The 20,261-nt window shown below is 44.3% G+C and overlaps 1 protein-coding gene across 3 annotated transcripts in view; it reads right to left on the bottom strand.

The window, feature by feature from the left end:
* PACSIN2 (protein kinase C and casein kinase substrate in neurons 2) overlaps positions 1 to 20,261 on the bottom strand; it is a 110,348-nt gene that overhangs the window by 49,545 nt on the left and 40,542 nt on the right. The window contains exon 1 of one of the 3 annotated variants that reach the window (XM_043880836.1): positions 17,356 to 17,437. The exons of the other annotated variants lie outside the window; for them this stretch is intronic. The gene's annotated coding sequence lies outside the window, so the exon portion shown is untranslated. Of the gene's footprint in view, positions 1 to 17,355; positions 17,438 to 20,261 lie in introns of those variants that run through there. 3 annotated transcript variants of the gene reach the window in all.

The raw sequence follows: 20,261 nt of genomic DNA, 5'->3' as shown, positions 1-20,261 counted from the left end.
ACGTTTTTAATCTTTTGCAACACAAATTATTTATCAAGTCCCATAATCATCACTACCATTTCAATTTGGTTTAACACCAAAAGCCCAAAAGAATCACCCAAACACACCCAGGTTCTAAGCCATGGAAAGTGTTGCCCAAAGAGACAAAGATAAACTTGAGAACATGCTCACGGCAAGAAAGCAGAACACACCGAGCCAATGGGAACCTGGGAGACCAACCAGCAGCAGCAAACCCACCAGGTATGGGGAGCCGGCTCTCAGACGCTCCCCACCAGAGCCGAGGAGGGGGCTCCTGTGCATCCCATAAGGGGCTTCAGGGGTGTCTCTGACAGCTCCGGCTAGGAACAGGGCTGGCCCTCCCATCTGGGTCTGTCTAGTCGTGCACAGCTAGCAAATCACATTACTGCTCTGCGCTTCTGGTTTTCCATTCATAAAACAAAGAGGGGTGACGATGCATGCCCTGCAGACTTCTCAATGAGGGTTAGCTTAGAGAATGCAACAAGTACCTGTTTCTCATGCGGCAAACAATAAATGTTGATTCCTTTCCTGGCTCTGGTTGCAAATCTAATGAGATGGAACAGAATGACCTTGGTCCCAGCACATGGCTCCTTGGGCCTTAGATCTCCTTGTTCATACAGTAGGTGATCTTCAAGTTCTATGTAGACTCTAACATGCAAAGTGGAGCCTGGGTATACAGGCAAAGGACAGACGGGGCTGGCATCGGCTCAAAGTTTCCAGTGAAAACGAGTACTATGCATTTTGTTTCAAAACAAGAAATGAAGAAAGATGACTTAAAAAAAAAAATCAAAGTAACAAAAGGAGGTTGGTTTTAATTAAATTAGCATATACCCATTGGGACTGCACTGATAATCTATCCACCCTACTGCTTTTATTTTCCATTCTTTCTAATCTATAATCATATAAAGTGCTGGGGACTTTAAAAGGAGCTGGAGCAGGCAAAAATCTCTCCACCCTCACAGAGTTTATGTTCTAGTACAGAGGACTGACAGAGAAAATGAATCACACAGTAGCAGCTATGCAGCCAAATCAAGCAAGGAAGAAGGATGAGGGGGGCAGCAGAAAGGAGCCGGTCTCCCTGAAAAGGTGATATCTGAGACAAAATGGGAAGCAGGAGCCACGAGCAGCTTCAGGGGAAAGGCCCATGCCAAAAGGAAGATCACCCGTGATGGCACAGAAGGCCTGTCTGACGAGTTCAACAAACAGTGAAACAGCTACCGAAGTATTTCCCAGGGAGAAATGATGGTGGCTAAAACTACACAGACAGCAGGAGAAATGACACGTGAGTTTTGAAAGAATACTGAGGCTAAAACAAAATGCCCTCATTCTTTCAACTTTTATCCACCCCGACTTCCTGACTCCCAGGCTCAAGCCTTCAACCAACCTCTGTGCCCAGCAGCAATCATGTCCTGTGTGTCGCTAAGCTCAGCTCCCCCTGACCCAGACTTTCTCAAGACCCACTGTGGACAATGAGTGGAGATGTGCGCCCCGAGCCCCTTCCATGGAGCTGTGGTTCAGAGAAGCAGGAGAGCCCAGTACCCCATGTCTGGGGAACCAGCTGCGCAGACGGGTGCTGGGGCAGCTTCTCCTTCCCACCAAGCAGTCCCGCACCCCCATCTCCAGGAGGCTCTCAGCCTTCCACATGGTGACTTCAGAGAGAGACCAGCCATCTGCTCTGCACAGCAGGCTTCGCAAACTCACTTCCTTACCACCCCTACCCACATGTGCACAGAGCAAAACAAAATCATCCTGCTGAATGTTCGATTCAAGCCAACAACCCTAAAAACCAAGGCCATTTAAACTGAGCAGAATGCAAAATGTTTCTGAAGCACACCAGTCACCTCAGGTTAAGTTTAGAGAAAATCTTCTAAAAGTACTCACTCCGGATCTGCAGGTGGGGTTTAATTTCTAAAATGCTTTCTGGACTCAGGAAGAGGCAGAAGATGTGACTAGACAATACTCAGCAGTGAATTCCTAAGGTCTGAGAATGAAAATGATGATGGGTCTGTAGATCCAGAGAAAGGTGTCTGTTTATTTTTACAATGAACCTGAAGAAGGAAAGAAAGTCCCAGATGCAGAAAATGCTTATTAATGCCTCTACCTTTGGGATACACAAGGAGGTGTTAAAAGGCTTGACCTTTCCTTTCTGATTATCTTATAGGAAATGAACTCAAATCTTAAAACGAGATGTTCGATGGCAGGCACAGCAGACTTCAGAAGCAGTCGGGGAAGTTCTTTCTCTCGGGAAAGGCTCATGGAATATGTACTGTGTGTTAAGGACCAAACCACGTAGAGGATGTATCAACATGCATGGCCCCAAACAGGCCACTGGGCAACTTGCCAGGGTCCTTTAGGCTCTGCCTTTTCCTCCAGACAGGCTGGTCAAGTCAGCACTCCCACCACACACCACCTGCGCAGCCTCACAAAGGTCTGTCTCCTACTTTATCTGGAATTCCACAGGGGAAGGACTCTGCCCTCTGCATATGTATCTATGCATAACCCAAAACAGGGGCTCCAGAAATGAGACAGGGCCATCACGTGGAGGGTAGGGAAGGGGAGAGAGGAGGTGCTACCTTAGTTGAGTCTTAAAGGTCAGTGAAGGTGACAGACTTTCTATGCAAGAAATTAGTATTAAAAAATACTAAATACCCTTAAGATGACAACGTTTTGCCCCTGTTTCTTTTGCATCCTAATAGCTGAAAGGAAACAAGTGGTGGTCCAGCCCCATGGTCATTTTCTGACGGCTTTTCACCTTCTGGGTAATAACTGTGTTAGGTTACAGAGAACTGGCAGTGAAGGCAGGATTAGACATCAAGTCCTGGCCTCGGCTGAGTCCATTAGCTGTCCATCCACCTACGTGACTTAAGGAGGAGATGGAGCAAACAGAATTTAGACATGTCCCCCCAAATCATTTTTCTCATGTAACAGAAACATGTCAGCTGACAGGTCCATGCCTGGGACTGATTTTTGCTGTAATATTTTTTAGACCTCTGGTTGGCAAGCACCCTGGGAATGTGCAGACTCAGGCTGAAGATTTCCCTAAGCTAAATACTGAGTTGATGCTCCATAGGTTTAAAAATAGAAAAAGTTACTTGCAAAGGACAAAAGTGACACATTTTCAAATCTACTCCCTTCCCCAAAGTTCTGAAAAGGGACCAACCCCACAGTGGGAATGGGACACACCCCACAGGGCAATATTTTGAGAGAAATATACCCATGCTTTTAAGATTGGGGTGGAACTGGGCTGCAGAGAGAGATGACAGAGCCAGGAGACCTGGGTTCTACTGCGTGCTCTGGCTTTTACCTGCACAGGTCACTTCCCAGCCAGCCTGGGCTTCCTTACTTACTGAAATAGACACATTCCCTGCCCCGCCTAGCTTTCAGGTAATGGAAGGATGGTTAGAAATCACCACACAAACAGTATCCCTGCATCCTGTGGCTGGTCCCCTGGTCATTCACTTATTTGCCAAGTAACATATCTTGAGCACCTACTATGTTTGGGTTCAGGAGATCACACAAGTAAGATAAAGTCTCTGATTTTTTAGAGCTTGTATTTTAGTGGGATTTGCATATGCCAGGACTTCGACAAACTGAATTTAGAATGCTCCACCTGGCACCAGACTCAATTACTAGCTGTCTAAAGTTGGAGTTTTCCCTGGCCCTCTACAGAGCAGCTCCTTGGAGAGTGTCAAGGCTCAAGTAAGACAGTGATTGCGATCAGCCTAACAAATGTTATCTATTACGATTATCACACAGTTAGCCATTAAAGAACAAAAACTACAACTAAATGAAAATGAAGTTGGAGTAAAACCTCAAATTCCTTTTTAACTACTCAGCAATTAGGATAGCATTTTATTCCAAAAATAGATCTTTATACTCTATGCAGCAAAAGGAAAGAAGCCCATTGCAAAGTAAATATACTGTGATCCACTCAAGGCAAGTCCATGATGTCTTCATCCCTGCATCTGCACAGGGCAGAGCAGCACCACGTGTCTGTTGTTGAATGAGCCACTACAGTCAGCAAGAGTGAAGCTCAGAGCAGAGTCACGGTGCTCCAGGGGGCGTTCACACTCTCTTTAATATTCACTTATCCTTCCACAGACTTAGAAGCTGAGTCGCCACAGTCAGCGGGTTCAGTAGAAGTGGTGTCACCAGAATGGAGCCCTGCACTAGGGATGGGGAGACCACGGCGGCCTGGAGATGCAGGCCCCCCAGTTCCCATCACTCCCCTTCAAGCTGGCAGCCCCCACCTCCCTCCTCCGGCTCCTCTCTTACTATGGGGTTCTGTGCTTAATCCTGGATGTCACAGTTTAGGAGGTTCAAAAAAATTTTTGTTTCTACAAATGAAAAATATCTGAACACATCTCAAGAAAGGACAAAGGAATGGTACTATTTGCCAGGTGGGGCTGTGTAAGGGTTGATGGTTTAAGTACCTGAAACTATGCCATTTTTTCAATACCTTTATTGAGACATAATTCATACATATTTACCCATTTGACATATACACAGTGATTTTTAGTGTTGAGCATTGTGTATCAGGACCACAGCCAATTCTGTCACCCCCAAAAGCAACTCTGTTCCCCCTTTACTCTTTCAGTGCTTGGCAACCACTAATCTATTTCTGTCTCCATGGATCTGACTACTCTGGACTATTCCATCTCATATAAATGGAATCACACAACACGATCTTTTGTGATCATATGTGTTCTTTTATGACTTGTCTCTTTACCTTGGCACAATGTTTTCAGCTATGGTAGAGCACGTATCAGTAACTCATTCCCTTTTATTGCTAAGTAATATTCCATTGTACAGATTTACCACAATTTGTTTACACATTACCAAGCTGACAGACATTTGGGTCTGTCTGAAGAAGCTGAGTCACCACAGTCAGCGGGTTCAGAAGTGGTGTCCACTTTTTTGGCTGTTATGAATGATGCTGCTGTGAGAATTTGGGTTCAAGTCTTTGTGTGGACCTATGTTTTCATTTCTTTCAGGTACCTAGGTGTGGAATTGCCAGGTCATATGGTAACTCTATGTTTAACCTTTTGAGGAGCTATTTTCCCAAAGTGAGTTGTTTCCAACAGTCAGCCAGACTGTTTTCCAAGCAGTTTTTCCATCCATCCCCACCAGCAGGATATGAGGGTTCCAACTTCTCCACATACCAACATTTGACACTATACACTTGGATGAGCTTGAAATGTCTTATGGCGCTAAATAAAAATCCATTTTAGACAACTCAAAGAAAATAGCTTATTTTTTGGCTTTTAGAAAATTTGTGATGTATAAGAACAAAAGACATCAGAGAAAAACATGGATGTGCCCCCAACTTACTTTTTTAAACCTTTGCACAATAAATTGTAATGTGGAAAGCAAAGAAAAATGGATTTGACACAACTGATAATCTTATTACCTAAAGTACACTATTAATAAAGACTGATATGAAGACTGAGGATTCAATTCTACTGCACAAAGAAGTTGTCAAAGATGAATATCCAGGAAAGAAGATAGCTGGGGCACAGACAGAAGTGCACACAGAAGCCCTCTCTGCTAAACCAGGCCACGTGGCTAGTGTGCAGAGCCCCCGACCTTCTCCTGTCTCCCCATCATCTGCCGAGAAAGCCTGCACTGCAGCTACAGAAGAGTAGACTCCTGAGTCTGCCTGGCCCCAGAGTGACTGTGTAGACTTGCGCCCCAATGCCCCACAAGTGACCTGCAGAGCAAGCAAGGACATTCTGTTATGTGAACCTCTGAGATTCAGGGTTAGGTTGTTGCTGCAGCTTAATCTACCTAAATCTACTCCTACAAATTAACATGTGAGGGAAAAGTACAACCTTCCTTTAAAAACAGAAATAACTGGACTTCCCTGGTGGTTCAATGGTTGAGAATCTGCCTGCCATTGCAGGGGACACAGGTTCAATCCCCGGTGCTGGAAGATTCCACGTGCCACAGGGCAACTAAACCTGGGCATCACAACAACTGAGCCCAGGCTTTGGGGCCCCTGCTCCGCAACAAGAGAAGCCACTCCAGTGAGACGCCCGGGCACCGCCACCAGAGTAGCTCCTGCTCGCCGCAGCTGAAGAAGCCCGCATGTAGAAACAAGACCTAGCACAGCCAGAAATAAACAAACAAAAACAACTGCTTTTACAAATGGAAATAACTTGAGAAAATTAAAATGATAACCCCAGCGGGGCCACAGAAAAATAGGAATGAACTCTAACATTGCTGACAGACTTCATGGAAAAATCTGGAAACAGAACAAGGCAGATGACAGTTACTAACCTCTGACACTGTGGGCCCACTCTGGGGAATATGACCCAAGTAAATAAATTCAAAGAAAAAAGAACTTGAACAAAATGTTCATCCCAGTAATACTTATAATAGCAAAGACTGGAGAACAAGTCAAATGCTCACAAACTGCGACATCAGTGACTTGACAGAGTGGACACTACACAGCCACTATGAAAGATAAGCAAGGGAACCACTTTATATTCAAAATTGGGCATAAGCAAAAAATAAAACAGTGCATAGACCTTTATTACACACAAATGTTAAAGGTAAGGATTATATACTTTCTTCCTTGTAACCCCAGTGCTTAGTATGAAGTAGACGCTCAAATATTTGCTAAATGACTGGATGTCTGACCAGAAAGTAACCATGTCGGGGATGACAAGGTTTGGAGGAGACTCTGGAGATGAAGTTGTGTCCTCCTTATTTCTGTAACATGATTTCAGTGTGTACATTTTAAGATGCATATATCTGAATTAGCAAAAGGGAAACAATATTCTTCCTTCATGTAATAAAGCTAGTTTAATGTTTCAAGGGCATGGGTCATGACTTCACACAAAGAAAAACTCACTAACGGTAACTCATCCCAGGTTTCCTCACAGGAATGGGGAGGAGGCTGGAGTCACTCACAGATCTGTCCCACTCACCCTGCTGACACTTGGTTTTCCCTTCTCCACAGTGTGGGGGTGTGCTAAAGGATAAGGGTCTTTGCAGTTCTGGTTTCAACCATTCCAAGTGGAAAGGGGGGACAACCTATGGTTATCAGAATCTCAGGAAAGTAGCTATCATCCACGATTAAACACATTCAACAAGTGTGGCTTCCTCTGTCCCCAAAATGTAAGCATCCTATGATGATCGTCTAAGCAGTTCCACTCAACAAAGACTGGTTTTACACCTCCAAAGAACAAATGCTCATTGATCTGCCACCATGTCAACCCAGCAAGGAGCCCCAGTGACACCACAGCACGTAAAGCTGCCTTCCAAAGACTGAAGCAGTGTTATTCTAACATAATCTTTGAATGCCTTCGCACAAGTGGCATCACGTACACACACACACACACACACACACACACACACACACACACACACACACACACACACTCCACTTCCTGGAAATTCGCTGCTCCTCTCTCATGTCCAGCTGGCAGTCAGGGGTGGGGAGCAAGCACAAGAGGATGCACTGGCCCATCACTGCCACGACCTCCCCCGTTCACTTCAGGGTATCCTCACAGCCTAACAGAGCACCTGACAAATAGCAGACGGTCACAGACACAAGAGACATGTATGACAAAGTTACAGGGAACTGGGCTATGGACTCAGGCACTTCACGTCCTCTTTATTCCTTGAAATCCTCTGTGCGGCCCCACCTCCCCTGCGCCGGTCTCTGAGGAGCACCTCCAGAGACAGCTATCAAACTTGTTACCAAACTCGTCTAACAGTCCTTTTCTCAGTGAGAAGCTCCTGCCCAGTCGGATACTTCTTCCTTGAGCTTCAAGGTTTCCACCTCGAGACATACTTAAACACTAAAGAAGAAAAGTCAGATGAGACAGAAAGATTCTTCTGGCAAAAGTTGAAGGAAAAAATACAGAATGGGTCAGGAGGTTGTCCTTTGTTCAGGCAAGAAAATGGGGGTATTCACCACAGGCAGATGTGATAGGGAAAGAGGGGGAGAGAAATGCTGACCACTGAGAGCGGGCACTTATGGGGGCACCCTCCGAGCTCTGTTAAAGCAGGTTCCCAAGATTCGACAAAGGGCATTATTAACAACATGCATGAGTCACAGTGGCCGCAGGTCAAGCACTTCAGCTTCTTTCAAACCCTCCGCTCTGAGGCGGCCCCTTTTAGAAGCAGACTTCCTGTCACACAAAGGGCCTCTGTGGGCAGTTCCTCAGCCTCTTTTCCCGTGCGGCGGCACTTTCGGAGGCTCTTCCCTCCCTCAGAGTCTGACTGAGCGCTGAGCACTCCCGAGGGGCTGCAGCCCGGCTGAAGGGCTGACACTCACTCACCCTGCAAACCAGGCACAGCGAGAGACCACTGCAGAACACGACACCCTGGACGCATGCATCTAGAACTGAAAACTAGCCTCTGAAATCTGCACCAGTGATGCTTCACAAGACACACGGGGGGGGGGGGGGGGGGTGGATCCCTTGATGGCTTCATCACCTCACACAAAAAACTCAAGAGGTCTGTGATTGGCATTGCTCATTTGCAAAATGGAAAAAAGGAATCCAATCTGCCTTAGCAGTTGTGCAGATCAAATGACATTTGTCCTGGGCCTGACACAGCGCCAGCATGGGGGCCTCCAGGGTGATGGTGACCATGGGCCATCCTCAGTCAAGCAAGCCAGGTGCCGTCACTGAGGCATTCCCCTTCCCATGGCAAGCTTGAAGGACACTTGAACCTCCTCCTCCAACACAGAGCCAAGGCCTAGGAGAGAACACGCTATGGGAACAGGAGGGCCCATAATGGGTCCATGGGGCTGACACTTCAGTGGGAACTCATCAGCTGGAGAAGAAAGGAGGGGCATTCTAGTAGAGGGACCTGCATGGCAAAGAGAAGGCAGGATAAGCCAGTACAGTTGAGGCTCACGCAGATCCTGATGGCAAGCCCTGGGAAGTGACTGTGGCTTTTAAGGAAAGAGGAAAGAGAATTTACAAGGGCCAGGGTGCTGATGGTCATGCCATCTGGTCCCCAGCCTGAGTCACTCATGCTGCAAGAAGAGTGACTTCTGCTCTGTCCACCCATCAGCCTTAAAAAGTAGCACCTCCTGAAAAGAGCTTGTCATGAGAAGCTAGGAAACCACTGACAAGACTTCACACCCATCAGAGCTCTGTCAGGAAATGAACTGTTCAAGTACTTCTCAAGCTGTGCTGTAAATATGTGCCTTTGAAGTTAAAAAAGAAAAAAAAAAAGTCATGTAACCACAAAAGGGTTTGGTTTTAAGTACTTTGTAGCTATCTATTCACCTAACTATGGGGACACTTTCTCAAGACACTATTCTTTTCGTTCAAACATACAAGCTGGAGCCAAAGCATTCTGTTATAAGGAAGGAAAAACACAGGGCCAGTGTGGACCTGAAGTGACAAACTGACAACTGAATTCAAACTTGATGATGATTTTATTTTTTAAAAAGTTCCCATAACCTGACGGAGAAGGCAATGGTAACCCACTCCAGTACTCTTGCCTGGAAAATCCCATGGACGGAGGAGCCTGGTAGGCTGCAGTCCATGGGGTCGCTAGGAGTCAGACACGACTGAGAGACTTCACTTTCACTTTTCACTTCCATGCACTGGAGAAAGAAATGGCAACCCACTCCAGTATTCTTGCCTGGAGAATCCCAGGGACAGGGGAGCCTGGTGGGCTGCCGTCTATGGGGTTGCACAGAGTCGGACACGACTGAAGCAACTTAGCAGCAGCATAACCTGAAGGACTATCCAGTAAATTGGAAAAAAGAACAGGGAACCCACTTATCAAGAAACAATCTGAAGCTAATGAGCTAAATAAAGTTTCCTTTACATGGGGAAAGAGAGAGCAGGGCTTGTACTAGCAGAGGTTGCTATGACAGGTGCAAGCTTCAACTTCTAAGCCTCATTCTTCTCACCTGGAAATGAGGATAAACATGGCTGATCTACCTCAGGGGGAAGTAAGGAGAAATTTAAATACCACCTTATATGTGAGTGCCTGCCCACACGAGGCACTCAGCAAATGTCCCTCCCTGCCACCTGTCCCTAGTACAACTCCTCCCGGTCTCTGGATCTAGCTGGCCATGCCCCACCCGGGGGCAGATATCACTTGAGAAAGCGGGACATACACGCCCACTCCTCAGTTGTGTCACTGAAAACTCTAGGAATGTAAAACAAAAATCTGCAATGTTAAGTCATTTATGTATGCATATACACATATTTTTATGATGTTACCTGCCTAATAAAACACTTCCAGTTACCAGTTTACAAAGCAGAAAAATGAATGGAACTTCTGTTTATGATAAAATGCCTAATTACTATACAAGCATACCTCAGAGATCTTCCAAGTTTGGCTCCAGATCGCTGCAATAAAGCAAATACTGCAATAAAGTAAGTCACGCAAAGTCTTGGGCTTCCCAGTGCATGTAAAAGTTACATTTCCCCTGTAGTGTATTAAGTGTACAATATATAGCATTATGTCTGTAAAACAATGTACCTTAAAGTCCTTTATTGCTAAAAAATACTAACCATTATCTGAGCCTTCAGCGACTCATAATCTTTTGGCAATAGTAACATCAAAGATCAGTGATCACAGGACTTCCCTGGTGGTCCAGAGGTTAAGAGTTCACCTGCTAATGCAGGGAACACAGGTTTGATCCCTGGTCCAGGAGGATCCCACATGCCACAGAGCAACTAAGCCCAAGAGCCACAACTACTGAACCTGTGCACACTAGAGCCGATGCTCCCCAACAAGAGAAGCCACTGCAGTGAGAAGCCTGCAGTCAGAGGAGCCCCGACTCGATGCCACTGGAGAAAGCCCACATACAGCAACGGACACCCACCACAGCCATAAATTAATTTTAAAAGGCACACACACACACACACACACGTATGCACACACAGAACTGCAGCAAACAGAAGGCACAGAATGAGAAGGGGCCACACCTCTTCGGGTCCACTTCTGTTCAGACTGTACTGGAGGACTAGCCAGAACAAGAAAAGTAAGTAAACAGTATCAGAATTAGAAAAAAAGAATGAAAACGTTATTTGTAGATGATACAGTTTTAGCAAGGTGGATGGACACTAATGATAACTGTCTAGATGAACAGCCTCAACTATGACTTAAGAGCTGTTGAGTTAAGGACAGTGCTGGGGGCTCTGCACATTTGGTTTCATTTCACAGGAGAGAAAGCATCATAATCTTTACTGTACAGAAGAAGAAACCGAGCGTCAGAGAGGTTAAATATCTTGCCCAGAGCCATACGGCAAGTAAATGGTTAGTTTTGAAACTGAGTCTATCTGTCCCCAAAGCTTAGTCACTCCACCTGCCGCAGGGCGACAGACAAACAGCAGCAGCACATGATAACAACCATCTGCGCTCTCAGGGGCGCATACGGCGGGGTGATCACAAGGACTGGAGTATAATGAGAAGCAGATTAACTGGAAGAAAGCCAGTGAAGGGCTCCTGGGCTAGATCTGAAGTGTGTAGGAGAATGCATGGACAGTGAGTGGTATTCTGGAGAGAGAGAGAGGTTAAAACGTATGAAAGAATGGAGAATGTGGCGGCAGGGGGGCAGACAGGGAGGAGCTGAATACAAGGCAAGACAGGCACTAGTAGGCCCAGGAGCTTGAAGGTCACACTGGGAATCTGAAAAGTTATGAGGAGGGACCTGACCAAAAGCCCATGAAAGAAAGTTCCCTTGGAGAGAGAGCAGTGAACAGATCATCAAGCCTGTAGAGCTGGGCTGTCCAATATGGCAGCCACTAGCAATTGAGGGCTTAAAATGCAGCTGGTGCAACTGGGGGATTGACTTTTTTGTATTTATTTTTAATTCATTTTAATATAAATAGCCACACAATGACTACCAACTACCACATTGGACAGTGCCCCTCCTAGAGGTTGGAGACTGAAGAAGGAGAAAGGGTTAGACCAGGAAAGAGGACTGATAGTCAAGAGAAGAACAGACAGGATGAAGTAATCTGTGAATGGGGGGCAGAGGGGAACAAGGATTGAAAGTTCCTGATTTTGAGAATGGGGATACAAGTAGATGGATGGCTGAGTCCCTTCGCTGTTCCCCTGAAACTATCACAACATGGTCAATCAGCTATGTTGAAAGTGTTAGTCGCTGAATGGTGCCTGACTCTCTGTGACCCCATGGACTGTAGCCCACCAGACTCCTTGGTCCATGACATTTCCCAGGCAAGAGTACTGGAATGGGTTGCCATGCCCTCCTCCAGGGGATCTTCCTGACTCATGGATGGAACTTGGGTCTCCTGCACTGCAGGCAGATTCGTTACTGTCTGAGCCACCAGGGAATCTCCAATACAAAATTAAAAGTTCAAAAGAGGAAAAAAAAAAGGAAGGAGAACCCTTAAAAAAAATTTCGATTTTGGCGGCAAAGTAGCTGGTGATGCCACGAAGAGAAAAAGACAATTTGGAAGAAGGGGGTTAGGATGAAAAACACTGGCCTGGACCTGATAAACCTGAGGCTCCTGAAGCCCGGCTGTGTATATACTACCGTCAGCCACATCCAACTCCTGAACACAGCGTGTTCTCTCAGACCTCCTTGCCTTCGAGTATGTATTTCCCTCTGCCTCTCTTGTCCACCTGACAAATCTCTCTCTCAAAACACACCACCAAACTGAGGTGTGACCTGACCTCTCCCATTCTTCACAGCAGATAAGGTGCCAGTGTGAGGAGACTCCTCACCCTGGAGTTTAGAAGTCTCTTTACCTGTCTGGACTGGGGCTTCTCGGGGGCAAGGACTCAATCTCAACCATCATGGATCCCAGGGCCTACAGCACCATGCCTGACATAAACTGAGCACACAACAAACTCTGCCAAGCAGGTAAGCTGAACACATGCATGCCTGAAACAAGTGATCCATCCAGCCAGCATTCGGGTGGACTGTCCCTCCAGGTAGTGACCTAATGGATGCTGGAAATAAGTACAGAGCTGGCTCAGGTGCCTGCACAGCTATTAACGAAAGTAGTCAGGTGCTGAACAAGCAAAGTTACATAAGCCTAACATTATGACTTTTCATCATTATGACAAACTTTGCCCATCCCAAATTCAAACTCTTCAGCCTTAGAAGTCTACTGGATGTGCCGAAGACAAATTAATGCCTTAGAAGTTAACATTAAATGTGCAATGATTTTGCCTAAAAAAAAAAGAAAAAAAAAAGTGGTCCTGAGACTTCTCTGCATGGCCTCCTGGTCTTGATGTGTAACATTCTTCCTGCACAATAACGGTCGATCTGGAGAATAAAGTGAACCTGAACTGAACACCCTCAGTTGCTAAATTAACAAAATGTTTCTGTTTTCCAAGTCAACAGATATTTGGTCATCAGGCCATTGTGCCCTGTGCTGTTTCCCTTTTGTGTCAGCTGATATCAGAAAAGAACCACAGAGAGATCACTTCATTGTCCCCATATTGCCCTGGGCTTCATTGAGTTTGCTAAACAAGCACTACTAATGTGTTAGGAATGTGAGAATCAAAGGGAATTCCAAATTGGTAAGTTCAACATTTTAGCCCTGTTAATTTCATCAATAACATTTTGTCAGATAAGCATTTTCCTGAAAAATCATTCTCCCTGATCTCCCTCAAGGACTACTGCAGAACAAATCTCAATGGGAAACAAGACAGTATGAAATGTGTAGCACACGCTTCACATTAACAGTAAGAAATTTTAAATCACATACTATTGTGATAGCCACTGGCACACATTTCAAATTCAGGACACCTTCTGTTAGATTCTTTAAGTTATCCAAAAATAGAACAATAAGCTTGTGAGTCCACATAGAGATTCATGTCTTATGATTCATGTATGACAGTCTAATGAAAACAAAACAGGGCAGATTCCCAGGCTGCTGGAGATGCTAAGCAGACACCTAGCCTGTCACCCGACACCAAGGCAGGACTGAGGTGCAGATGCAGTCAGACCTGCTCGGTGAGACACGGCTTCAGCACCTTCAACCTCTATGGGAAGGGGACCACGCAATCCTTTCATTCACTCATTCGTTCATTCAAAGCAATGGCCCATATTTTCCATTGATACGATCCATCCCCACCCCCAACACACACAGTCCTCTTCACCTGCTTCTAGTGCCTGGGGTCTACTTGGGTTACCAGAAGTTTCTTCAAAACCTCAGAGGAGATTCTAAGGCCATAGCTAGAAGCAGGTCTGAAGAGCAGCCTCAAGCAGAGACGTGAAGATGGCCCAGATGACCCCAACATCTCACACTCTCTGGGACTTCTGGGCCAAGAGCAGCCTCAGGGGCTGCCTTTAAAACCCTCCTCAGCCTGCAGCAAAGCCAACATCATATCCCCCTTCACATCTTTAAACTTCACAAGCAGAATCAGAATTTACAGTACTGTAGGCAATAGCTAGGTGCAAGGAGGAATGTCAAATATTACTTATTACTGACTAGAACCATTATATATTAATTATATGTTTATATACATGTATAATTATATATATATACATATTAAGAAAGCCAATTACATATTAAGAAAAGGAAGCCATTTAAGATATTCTATATTTAATATGTACTAAAATGTAACAGTACATATAAAATGCTAATTGGGGAAGAAAAGTAACTAAATTATGGGAGAAGTGAACTAAACCACTCCCTGAAGCAGGCTTCACCCTTTCTTCAACCCCCCAATGTGGTCATCTGACTCAGAAACGAAAGCTGTAGCTTCTTCAGGACAGTGACAAAAAGGTGGCTACCAGAACACCACAAGGAAAGACACAGCCCTGACCTAGTACCGAAAAACATTGTTCATGTAACTTACTTTATTACCAGGTTTTATAAATTAAGACAGGTATAAAGCTATCGACCACAATTTTAAGTACAGTTAAAATATTTATGAAAATGCCTATTTCCAAACTGTAGTGTATTTGTTTCAGAAATTCTTGGTAATATATACTCTAAATACTTCAGAAAATACAAATAAGTGCTATTCTGTAACCTCTCCAAGACATTTTAAGGTGACTCTGGGCAGAGTGGGAGCCACATCAAGGGCTGAGAACAGTCACACACTGTTCTCAGCATGCCTCTACTTGCATCTAATTCCCATACTTGAATTTCGGAGGATCCAAATTCAATATTTAGGAGAGACCATTTTTAAATGTCTCTGGAAGGTTGTGGGTAAATTTCATTTTTATAAATTCAATCATTACCCCCTTTACTTACGGTTTAATGTATTGTTTTAAAGTGTATCTATTCCAAAACCCAGTTACTCCAGGCTGAGAGGCAGCAAGACAGAGCTGTCAGTATTCCTTCCCAGGGGCCATAAAGCTCCCCTAGAGTTCAGGGTTCTCCTTTCACATCTTGAAGAATCCTCTTTTCAAAGAACAATCAAGTACTTCAGTCGATTTCTTTAATTATGATTTTATTAAGTTTGGATTTCTCATCTAGCAGATAATGATATAATGAGGTTTTCTTATAACAGTATCAATTGTGTAAGACCTAGTTTAGGGGAGAGGAAAAAAAATTTATAAAATAGAGAACTCTGTTTTTAAGAAAAATCTCTCAGAGGGAGAAATGTCAACACTGTGCTTGAGGTAATGCATTGAGCACCTATGCCAAATGGTACTCAGGGAAATTGCTGAATAAAAGCTGAGTATTTGAAAATAGACTCATCAGAGGAAAAAAGCCAGTGTTGGCCAATTTATCTTGAGATAATATATGAAGAAAGCAGATAAAGCAAAGGCCAATGGCCCAGAAATTGGGAGACCTGGGGTCCAGACTCACCCAGCCACCAACAAGTCAAGTGACCTTGAACAAGTCAGCAGGGCATTTCACCTCTTGGTCTTAACTCCTGGTTTAAAAAAAGGAAGGGGCCTGACTGTAACGACTACAAGAGCTATTACAACTCTAAAGATCATGTTCCAACTTTTTAATTATGCCACCTCCTAAATAACAGAATTATATGGGTGAGCAAAACAGAAGACTAACAATGTATGGGAGGGGGGCTCATTTTTACTACTGGCCTGAATCTCAGGCCTCTAAGACATGCTTCATTTTGAAGCTAGGATACTTGTTTATTATTTTCATAAATGCAGCATTGAAATTCACTGAGAATTAGGTAAGATATCACATTATGAAGACAGAGGGTTTTGAGGAGATATTCTAAGAGCAAGGGTGAAACCTGATTAAGGTCTGAGAGAAATATCATATGTTGGGTGGGGGAGGATTCTAGAAAATAGGAAATATACAATCCTGAAAGTATTAGAAATACATACCTCCCACTAGGAATGACCTAACAAGAAGACATGCTCCTCTGCGCGGCACAGACTGTACTAACATGGCACTTTTTGGAGGATAGAGGACACCACCTTTCTAATGTTAACAGCAATAGGTAACCCAATAAATACATTCACTTAGTGATGAATCACTTAAGTATCAGGAATTTTTAAAAAAAAAATCTTCTAACTAGAATTACAGTACTGCATAAACAAAGAAAAGAGAGAGAGGGCCAATGTTTTAATTCCAGAAAATGACTTCCAAGAAAAGAAAAAATATGTATGTAAAGCTGCTCAGCTATTGAAACCATAAAAGTTTTACATTTTACTATCCAATAAAAATGAAAACAAAGTGTCCAGTGATAGCAATGGATGGGGACAAGGGCACAGGGTCCAGCTGAGAAGAAAAATAAGAACTGATGAGGAGAAAGATGGAGGAGGGGCCTTGGAGCAAGCGGCAAGCTGATCCTGGGATTCTGGAAAAGACGGTCATGAAACAGCAATTACAGTCAACTGGAAAAGCTAATTTGTTCATTTTCTCTCACACGTCCCAGTTACATGTTTGCAGATTAGATTTGGCTGTTAAGAAAGGAAATGGCAGCATGTGATAAACATAATGCCTGACAGTAGGGGGGAAAAAAACCAACTCTTTATTAAAAGCTAACTCAAGTAATTCATTCAGCTACTCAGTAAGAAAAACATACAGCTAGAGGTATGCAAGCTTTCTAAAATAAAACATGCCAAAGTTTTTAATTTACTCTTTAATTATTCTTTATTATTTAATCTATTTTGAAATGAAGCATGCACATATGTTCTAAAACCAGAGTAGAAATTATAAAGCATAGACCTTCATTTAGTTTCGGTCAAAATGTATTCATCAAGAAAATCAAACATTTACTTTGACATTTTCTCAAAGTGTTTTGGATAGAACACTCCACACTCTTCAGCCGATATTGAACTGCGTAAGCATTTCCATTAAGAAGCTCTAAACAAGGTGTGCTTAAAAGGTAAGAGTTCTGGTACATCAATCACTCAGGAAAAAAAAAAAAGATCAATGAAAATTTTACTTTCAAAAGGTCTCTCTTAAAGGAAAAGCAGGTTCTAAACAGCACACTCACGTTTTCCTGTTGCAGGCAGCAGCTTCAACTGCCTAACTTTGCAGATCTGCTTCCGTACCTGCCTCCTCCCGACCCTGCTGGTATGTCTGACCTCAGCTCCCAGCAGAATTCTCCCAGCACATTTCATCATTTCCTGTTGGCTGCCGACTCCTTGCAGCCGCGATAAGGCCATTCCCCTTCGCTGCTGCATTCACCCTACAGGCACCAGGTTCTCAGATCGCTGCTGTGAGCCTGCTAGCACCATCACAGCAGAGCTTCCTTTTTTTTTTCCCCAGAAAGTAGACAAACAGAAATCTCGGTATTCATGAAAAATCAGAGAGACTGAGAACAAAGGTCATATCACCCCCCCACCACCTCAAATCAACCTGCATATGAACTAACTTACACTGTATGTGATCATCTTGGAATCTCTTCCTGTATTCAGGATCCTTCCACTTACGAGGGAAAAAGATCCACTCCGTATCTAAGGAGCCAGGAGTTAACGTGACAGGGATTTATATGCACAGCATAATCTTCCATTGCCCCTACGTGTAGAGCTCCACTTCTCTCTGTGACTCCACACGTTTAAGGCAAAGCAGTCTGACAGGGGGACGTGCAGGGAAACCTGACGCAGACTCAGGCTGGACACTGGCAGGGGACCCCGATCTCAGCAGCATGACTGCCTCCTCGGAGCTCGGGCACTCAAATACGCAAGTGTAATTCCCTAGAAGTGAGCATCAAACACAAAACACCTGACTTCTGAGAGTTTTACAAAGAACTGAAAGTGAAGGAAGAAAAAATATATACATAACTTGCGGTGAGAAGGAAGAGGTCCTGTCTCATTTAAAAATGTATGTGTCCACAAGAACATCCTGTATAATTCTTGTTAGATAAAGAGGAGGCATGACTCTCTGCTGAGTGAGGACAGGGCAGAGGGGAAAGGAAGAGATTACCAGGAATGCTCTGAGCAGCACTCTGATTTTTGAGCTGTTATGGGTGTGATGATTTGTGAAAATCCATTGGTATACACACTTATAATTTGTGCACTTTTATGTGTACATATATATTTATACCTGGATAAAAAGTGTTTTAAAAACTTATGCAACAACATCAAAAATATAAACACTGCAAGAAAGAGAAGATTCAAAGTAATCCGTAAAAAGAGACAAGAACAAATCCTTCAAGGGCTCAGTGTCCCTAAGCCTGCCAGTGTCCCTAACACTGCCCGTGTCCCTAAAATATTTTCTCAGAAAATATGTAATTAACCAAAGAATATACAAGGGAAAATTATGCTAAGTGGATATACATTACTACCCATTTTCATTCAAAAATGTTAAGTTAAAAACAGACATCTAGTCTGACCTTATAACACAGAACAGAATTGGTTAAAAATCTCTTCCCAAAATCTCATGTTTAGAAAGTCCTTAATGGAAAAACACCAATAAAGCAAAGACAATATCAATATCAACAATAGCCTCAATTATTTGACATACAATAATAATTCACACTACTCAGAAAACTATACCACCTTCCCCTCACCCTCCCCATACAACAACAACCATACAACAACAACAAAGGAGAAGCAATGACTTAAAAAAAAAAATTCACAGTCTAAAAGTTGACAGTTATGTGACATCCTCATTTACTGATATGGCAGGAAATATCCCATTTCTCAGAAGTCAACCCAACACAGATTTCACTGTGCTCTGCAGCCAGCTGAGTTAGGTCAATTACACCCTTACAAAGGTATGCACACCAGAGTAGCATCCTCTGGTCTGCAGAGAGGCTGGCCACTTCATCCCGGGGTTTGCTGAGGGTCAGGCAGCATCAGGAACTGAGGGTTTAATGCCGCAAAGATCATTTTCTCCAATGATGGACAAGAAGGCTGGACAAGGCTGAGCAAGACGAAAAATGATTTCAGGCTGAAATGATTTCAGCATACTTAACCACACCAAGACAGGCTTTCTAAAACTAATGGCAGTTCTTTCAGAGCATGTGCAGCTAAGTTTAGGCAGCATAAAAACCTGGTCACCAAAGCCCTTCTCTGGGGATATTTTCTTCCACTAAGAAGCAGTAAACACCTGAGTTTTAGCAAAGCAAGCCGACTGTGTACTTTGCCTTGCTGTCAAGTAGCATGACAGAATTCTCTTCTTTGTCCCAGAGCCCCACTCTTGGCTAGAGGGGCAATCATAGCAAAATTTAAAAGCCTCATCCTCTTTATTTTTTGTAAATCCAACAAACACTGGCTGCTCAATAAACATTTATTGAGTGCTTACTTTATGTATGGTTAATCACGAAAATAACCCTATGAGTGTAAACGTTGTTGTTGTTCAGTTGCCCAGTCATATCCGACTCTCTGCGACCCCATGGACTGCAGCATGCCAGGCTTCCCTGTCCTTTACCACCTCCTGGAGTTTGCCGAAGTTCACGTCCACTGAATCAGTGATGCCATCCAACCATCTCATCCTCTGTTGCCCTTTTCTCCTTCTGCCTTCATTTCACCTCCTTCATTTTCCAGGTGAGATAACTGAGGCACAGAGAGCTTATACTACTTGCCCTGTGCCCTGGAGCTGGCACATGGCAGGGCAGGAATGAACCCCAGGGGGTCAGCCTCCAGAGTCCATTTGTTACCCACTGCACACACTGCCTCTCCATCTCGGCTCCGCTGAAGGATCAGAAATGGGTCCTGGCTACAGCTGCTGCTTAGTGCAAATTTTATAGGAATCAAGTAAGAACACAAATAGCAGCAGGACTATGAGGTAATAAGACCAGCTCTCCAGTGCGGCCAGGGCACTCTCTCCCTCCCCATAACTCCGGGCACCCCTCACCAGCAGCTTCCTGGCAGGAGGGAAGCTCTCCGGGCCCTGTGGCCGCTCCCGATCCTGGGGCAGGGTGCAGCCCTTTGAACTGGTGCTGGGGCAGAAACA

This window comes from Cervus elaphus, chromosome 22 (genome assembly GCF_910594005.1).
Source record: "Cervus elaphus chromosome 22, mCerEla1.1, whole genome shotgun sequence".
Lineage (NCBI taxonomy): Eukaryota > Metazoa > Chordata > Mammalia > Artiodactyla > Cervidae > Cervus > Cervus elaphus.
The sequence above is the reverse complement of the archived record's forward strand: the minus strand, read 5'-3'. Positions and strand labels throughout refer to the sequence as shown.